Source organism: Dipteris shenzhenensis, chromosome 24 (genome assembly GCF_047967505.1).
Source record: "Dipteris shenzhenensis isolate YYH24624 ecotype China chromosome 24, Dip_SZ_1.0, whole genome shotgun sequence".
Taxonomy (NCBI): Eukaryota; Viridiplantae; Streptophyta; class Polypodiopsida; order Gleicheniales; family Dipteridaceae; genus Dipteris; species Dipteris shenzhenensis.
Window position 1 is genome coordinate 7,410,618 of NC_141619.1, and position 8,106 is coordinate 7,418,723.

Below are 8,106 nucleotides of genomic sequence, written 5' to 3' on the forward strand. Positions count from 1 at the left end.
AAAGTAGCCCAAAATCTCTTCATTCAAGCTACAACTACTTGTGAAGTCTAAACGATTTCATTTTAGTCTCTCCCAAACGAGCATCTCAATCTAGCTGATAGGGCAACTTATCATTTAAGATAGAAAGAATTATCGCAATGCCAACAGGGCGCAACATGGACAAAAACTTCACATGGTGAAATTTGCATGTCCACTAATACGACAGAAGCATATACAGTAAACCACAGCACAGAAACCAGACTTGTCATAAATAAGATGACTCACCGGCAGCCATGCTTGCCACAATAAATTTGAGGCATTTTACATATAAACAATACATGCAATCGTTGCCATGACGAAGGCTAGCACTAAAGGAGAAGGCTAATAAAAAAGTAGCCCAAAATCTCTTCATTCAAGCTACAACTGCTTGTGAAGTCTAAACGATTTCATTTTAGTCTCTCCCAAACGAGCATCTCAATCTAGCTAATAGGACAACTTACCATTTAAGATAGAAAGAATTATCGCAATACCAACAGGGCGCAACATGGACGAAAACTTCACATGGTGAAATTTGCATGTCCACTAATACGACAGAAGCATATACAGTAAACCACAGCACAGAAACCAGACTTGTCATAAATATGATGACTCACCGGCAGCCATGCTTACCACAGTAAATTTGAGGCATTTTTGCCTCTTGTCAACTAGAGAAACCTAGAGAAATCAAGCAAAACTCAGAGTGCAGTACAAAGCATCAGCTCGATTCTGCAAGGTTAGCTAACTTAGCAACCCCACTGACTCCATCAATGCACAATTGGCAGGACAAGATCATCAAACAAACATAAGCTCACACACATTTTTCTCATGTGAGTCATGTCACATGTTCGAGTATTCATTCACACAAAAATATTTGTATTGAGCTTCTATCAAAGGGATCCAGAGATGAAGGCAAAACAGTCAAAATGAAGGCCAATTGACCTAAACAGCCCCAACCTCGTGTTTATCACAATGGACCTTCTATGCTAGCCATGCAAATTCTATATCAAGGGAGTGGAGCACAAAAAGGATACCAGTAAATATCAGCAGCTTTAAAAGATATTGAGCCGACTTTGAAAAGCCACACGCGAGGCTACAAACCATCCACTCCATCCTGCATTCCACAACTTAGCTACAATAACATTCCCACTGATTTCATCAATGACCAAAGGGCAGGTCAAGATTATCATATAAATACAAGCTCTCACACATGCATATTTTCTCACACGTGTTCTTGTCACACATCCGCCAAAGTGAACGTCGACTAACAAAATAGCCCCCGAGCTTGTCACAACAGATTCATCACAATAAAGAGTTCTATGCTAACCATGCTACTCTGTACTGACGGATCGAATTACAGATGTATGCCAGCACTACAACTAAAATTGAAATCAGCAACTCTACTAGAGAAAACCATTAAAAAGGGGGAACATATTGGTCAGAATTCAAAAGCACTGAGCTGAGCACAACTTAATAAAGCAACTGCTTATTCCTAAGTAGCCCACCAATACATGTTAGATGCAACAGTGAATGTGTACATGGCAGGATGTTCTCATCAACAGAAGTAAGAAAGGTTGCCACAGCCTGAAGTTTCTGACAATAAGGCTCTCTACAATGATGGCAAAAAGACTGCCTTGAGGGAGAGTAATAAGATCTTTTCCTGCAAAAGGTGACGTCCACTCATGCCCTCCAAAAGCCGTTGCATTTCCTGGTTCACCACAGGCTTTATCTTGCATGCCAAGTCCAGAAGGGGCTGCCTTCCAGACTCCGAGTCCAACATTCGAGTCTGTCACTGGTTTGCAGTTCCTGATCTTGCTTGAAATTTCCTCCCCTCTTCCATGTTCCATCCAGAATTGCCTTTCTCTTGCAGCTTCAAGGAAGCCAAATTGGTTGAAACCCCCGAAAACATCCAATTTCTGTTGTGGTGGATGGTGATGCGCTCATACTCCAATCAATGTTTTTATAATCTCAATTTGCCATTGGGCCCATACTCCAATCTATGGACGAATGAGAAAGCCCAGTACCCCAACCTGTATACAAACCATAAGATGTTACTGGAGAACTCCAAGATTGCCTAGCAGAATGCACTAAATTTGATGGAGGGACAACTGCATCCAAATTTAACAACCCATTCCCAATGGAAATCCAGGGAGATGATAGAGAATCTGACTGAGAGGAACCAACTGGATAGTAGTATCCTTGCAAATCTACACCACCCCCACTGTTCAGAGTCTCTGTTGATTTCTTGCCTGGGGAGTTAGAACCTTTAGCCCTGCATTTTCAGAAGTTGAACTAACACTAGGCAGAGAACCCATATCCATAAAGCCACGACTCCAACTACCTGTAGAAAACATGGGTGAGGAAGAGATAGGCTAGTGTTTATGCCCCCGCTTGGTGTTGAGCTTGTAGACAAAAGTTGTGGTAGCTGTGTTGTGACTAACGGCTCTTTTGAAGGTGCCTTCACAAAAGATTCTCTAGCAGGCTTATGAACTATCTTGGAGTCTCAGTCCCACCACTGCCAAATAGGAGGCCAGTCTCTGCTTTGGAGTCAGCTGCATGAATAAAAGTCGACACATAGGGTGGAGAGGCTGTCTGGGAGCCTGATGGAGGTCTTGCACCTTGAGCATACGTCCTTTGTTCAGCAGGTGACAAAGGCCTCTGCGGCTTAGTAGTCAAGGGATTTGGAAAATTCTTCCCATGAGTGGAACCTCTAGCAGATCCTTCTGGAGGAGTATGAGAATGTCCGAAACTGCCTTGCAACCTCCCTTTCAGGTGGGTTATATCTCTCTCTTCCCTCCTGGTTTGGTAAGCAGGCTAGAATGTACCATTGCCTCTAGTTTGCAAAGCTCCTGAACTGTGAGGCATGGCTGGGACCGACAATGGGGGATCCGGTTTTAAATTTGTCTGCACATGAAGATTGTGCCCTTCAGAATGACCAGGGGATGAGTTCCGACTGCATGCTTGCAAACATTCAGTTGCCTTGTCTAAATCTCCTTCACACGAAACGATAGCTCTTTCAATTTCAGATCTTGCAAATTTGTACTTCTTCTCTATTTCAGCAATCCGTCCAAGCTCTTCAGAGATGTCTATTTTCGGATTGCCACCAGTACTCCAATCCTCATGCACCTGAACTTCGCCTCCCTCAAGAAGCCATGCTACAGACTGTTCAACATGACCATCATTGAAAATAAGGGCCATGGTAGCCTGCTCTTGAGAGAAACCCATAACTACCAGCTGCTGCGAAAGGGCTTCAAGTTTCCGTGACATCAAATAACCAGTGCACTTATCCCTCAGTTCTTGAGCTCTTCTTTCCTTTTGTCGCTGGTGTTTCCTTTCATTTTTACCTCTTATTTTGTCGCAAAGCGAGGGAGCGAGGGAGGCAGAGCGGGAGGGAGGCAAGGAGGGAAGCAGAGCGAGAGGGAGGCAGAGCAAGGGAGCGAGGGAGGCAGAGCGGGAGGGAGGGAGGGAGGGAGGGAAGCAGAGCGAGAGGGAGGCAGAGCGAGGGAGCGAGGGAGGCAGAGCGGGAGGGAGGGAGGCAGGCAGAGCGAGGGAGGGAGGGAGGGGCCTTAATAAAATGAAAGGCCAAAAAGACCCCTTTCGACGAAAGGGGTCTTTTGACGTTTCATTTTCATGAGCTCCATTTCATCGACGAAAGGGGCCTTTTGACCTTTCATTTTCATGAGCTCAAGGCCAAAAGACCCGGAAGGGGTCTTTTGACCTTTCATTTTCATGAGCTCTCATGAAAATATATAGCCAAAAGACCCCTTTCGTCATCGGTGTTTTGGCCTTTCATTATATTAAGGCCTTAAGGGCTCTCATGAACCAATAGACCCCTTTCGTCAACGAAAGGGGTCTATTAGCCTCTATATTTAATTAATGGTTCATGAAAGATAGAGGCCCATAGACCCCTTTCATCGACGAAAGGGGTCTATTGGCCTCTACCTTTCATTAATAATTGATGAAAAATAGAGTCCAATAGACCCCTTTCATCGACGAAACAATCTTTTGACAAAAGGGGTCTATGGGCCTCTATCTTTCATAAATAATTGATGAAAGATAGAGTCTAATAGACCCCTTTCATCGATGAAACAATCTTTTGGCATATTTTTAACATCATAATTTATATTCAAAAGGTTAGAGATGTGCTAACCAACCATTTCTTGTTCACCACAATTATAATTTATATCTATCTATCAACTTTAAAATAATTATATCAAATTGTCGGAATGAATATGTAGCAATAATGAAATGTCATTGCTAGCGAGAATGGCTTGCAATAACTCCCATACGTGTCAAAGAAAGGTTGGGGATTAAAAGGTCTAAGAGTCCATGGTATTATAGTATTGTTGTTAACAAATGATGGCTAAAATTTACATCATGGTTCAGTACCATTGTCACACTTGTGCCGACTTTCACAAGACCTATCTTACAAAGTTGTGAGTATAAACAATGGGCAGTGTGTGCAAAGCATTTGTGAGCAACTTTTCTTGCGGCAGACTCTTGTTTCAAATGAGATCTTGAAACGAACACTCTGCTCTTGATCTCACCCTTTAGACTTCATCTCATTGAGTTGCACAGCTCAACCATTCCGTTCTTATGGAATCTGTCACAATTCAAAATGAGGATACATCTTTGAATATGTTTGTTTGCACTTCCATAGGTAGAGGAGTGTTGTCAGAGATGGTGCTTGCTAGCCATTTTCAATTCACACTTGGGTCCATATCTGACCATCAGCACTTTGGTGATAAAGGGTCTGATTTGACAATTTAGCTACAATACGAAGTCCATGACGATGGATACAAAATGTTTCACTTTGATGTGTAGTTTGGTGATATTTTCACGGTGAAGGGAGAAAGATTCAAGCTTGATGACAATGAACTTCAGAAGACTCTAGTGCACGAAAACAAAAAAGATTTCTACTCTGTTTGCAACAAAAATGATGAGGCAAGGAAACATGATTCAGCTAGCAACATTGAGAATGACAAACAACATAGTGTCATTGAGATTATTATGCAACTACCTATAAAGAACAGATTGCGTGAGGCCTATGAGAAGGTTGAAATGCACGTCACTGTGGATGAGTTGCCTTCTACTTATGATGGTGATGTTTTCTTTGAGCTACCAGCTACTTCAATGAAACATCGCACAAAAGGTACGGAGTCAAAATTTGATGATCATGTTTGGAGTGATCCTATTACAACAAATATAGTATTTCCTGGTGTGGTTCGTAGAAAGGAATGTGGAGCTCACCTCCGTTGTATAAATGCAACTTGTGGTTATAAAAAAAGAATTGGGATAGAGAATGAGACACAATGGGATAGGAGATTGATTAGAGTGGCCCCAGCAAATGTGTCAATTGAATCATATGGCTCCTTATCACGTATACATTGTGGTCATCCACCAATTTGCTTGGAGAGATGTTACTATGGAATGTTACTTTGCATGCCAGAATGTAGAGATGGTGTGAATCTTACTCGTGCAGTCATACACCATGGCCATCATAATCATCCCATTGGAGATGGTTTGACTAGAAGAACAAAGGATGCCATTAAAACCAAAGTTTCTGAAATGGTGAGGGCTGGTGGTGTTGTATGCCCTAAAGGGATACAAAATATAATTGTCCAAGACATTATTCTGGAAACTTTATTGTCTAAAAAAGTGCAAGATGGGATTAAGATGTCGGATGTTGAGCTACAAGATTTGCTAAAACAATGTGAACCTTTGCTCGACAAAAGAAGATAATTACCATAATATTTGTTATTGCATCGGTTTATTAAATTATGTTATTGACAATGAATATTGACCAACATTATGTCTGTGTATTAGATTACCAAGATGGATTGAGGAGGGTCGACGTGACTCTCGACCTGTGTCGGATGGGCTAGATGGAATTTTATACTTGAAAAGACATTGTAGATATAATTATTCCAAAGTGTAGTGTTTCCTGGACAATTGCAACATAGTTCATTCAGCAGGTGTCATGTATTTAAAATGTCTACCTAAGGTTCTAGTTCAGGGGTTGATTTGGTAAATAAAATGAGACCTAGAGGAGAATTGGGTCATTGTTGGGTGTTTTTTGACTTTGTGAAGCGAATGAAAGATTGGACTACCATGGCTTGCCATGTGTATAATCCTTTTATCTAAGAGTTGCAAACAATTGCAACTTGTGACTTCAAGGTGGAAGATACTGATGTACAAATTCTATTTTGGGATACTCTCAACAAAGTAATGGTTTCAAAAGGGTTTGACAATGCTAAATTCAAAGGGTTCATGGCAGATGAGGCCCAAGCCAACTGGAGAGCTGTACGTGCCACTTTCAATGGTGGCCCTGACAATATAATGGAAGGGAAAGAGCATTCTTGCCTTTTCCATTGGGAGCAAAGTCTTCATTCCCATGCAAAGGCATGTATAAAAGTTGGCAGCCAAGAGGAATTTAAAATCCAATGTAGACGCTGGAAGGATGCCTCTACAGAGCAAGCTGCAGAAGTTGAAATGAGAAGCCTAAGGGCATGGTGGAATGCAGGCCATGCAAGTGATTCAGACTTGCCACGGCTTGAAACTTGGTTTGCATGGTGGCATGCTAGGATTTCCCATTGGGGCCACTACATTATAGAGGTTGGTTTTGTATTTCTCTTGAATTTTTTTAAATCATGTTAATAATGTAATTTTGCCATTACAATATCTTTGCAATGCTTGGTTTGCAGAGTATGTTAGATAACGAGAAGTACTTGATACCTCGAACAAATCTAGCAGAGTCTATTCATGGTAGTTGGAGGGCTGGATTGAACCATGTCAAATATGTTGGTCTCTACAATGCCTCTATTAGTGACCTCTCAAATGCAATTTTACAAAGCTCTAGATACACATCTTTTTTGAAGCAGTTTATCGGAAGTGGGCCGAGTCTAGAGACCTTAAAAAAAAGATCTTAAAAATCTCAGATTGACATTAGTGCCAATGTTGATCTAACAAGTAATGTTGCAAAGGAAATGGGTGTTGTATCTGAAGTATGTTTTAATGATGGAGATGACAAGACTGTGCGAAGGAAAAGGCCAAAATCAATGCCTTCAAATATATGTGAGGATGATAGTCACTGCCCTGAGTACAGTTATGCATATAAGAAAAGATACTCCATGACTCCAAAATCTAGTACTAAATTTGCAACAGATAGTTTTGAGGATGATGATTCCAAGAGTGTACAAGAATATGAAGTGCATGATGCAAATTGGGCATTACAAAGAGTTCCTATAACAAGCCAAGTCCGTTGCCAGGCTTGGCTTAGACAAGGAGGAAAATGTAACAAGCTTGTCAATATAAAGGATCGTGAAAATCGACGTGGAGTTGTTGCACCATCATTCTTTGGGAGGATTCAAACACCGATTGGAGTGCTCTCCCAAATGATTTGGTTTTGTGGAAATGATGTAACCCACACATCAACTAGCATTACAAGTATTCCAAGACCATCACCAGGAAGGTGGAAGGTTCAATCAGGAACATCCTTGACAAGTGTAGAGATTGCCAGCTCGGGGTTTATCATATTAGGAGTGTCAACTCCGATGGTGGGTGCAAGTTGTGCTTCACCAATTCAAGCCCATGATGAAACAATAGTATTGCATGAAGATCGACCTCGGCATCGAGATGGCAAAGCAATTAGATGGCAAAACGAAATCTCCAAAGAAATGGAAGATAGAATTCAGAGGTCATTGGTCATGAAATGCATTGTTAAGGACGCAACAGTCGTGAAGGCCATGGAGCATGCTGAGTTCATTGTTTCTACAGAAGGATCAATGCAAAAAGGTATTCAATACAAGGTTGACATTTCTCCATTTCCTTCTTGCAATTGTGAAGATTTCATTGGACGATCATGCAAATTGAATGCTCATATTCCATGCAAACATATTTATTACATCTTCCTTTCATACCTTGGATTGAATAGCAAAAATAATATGTTTGTTCACCAAGCCACCTTGAGTAAAAAAGAGATATTCCAGGCATTGTCCCGCATGCCTTGAGGTTTAGTTTTTGGAGACTGTACTTTCATGATGGTCAACAGAAAATGGAAGGGCTATTATAATAATCCTTTTTCCATGAGGA

The 8,106-nt window shown here is 41.3% G+C and overlaps 1 pseudogene; it reads right to left on the reverse strand.

Moving 5' to 3' along the window:
* Positions 1-1,529: 1,529 nt before the first annotated feature.
* LOC147886151 (uncharacterized) lies at positions 1,530-3,432 on the reverse strand (annotated as a pseudogene).
* Between the last annotated feature and the right edge of the window lie 4,674 nt (positions 3,433-8,106).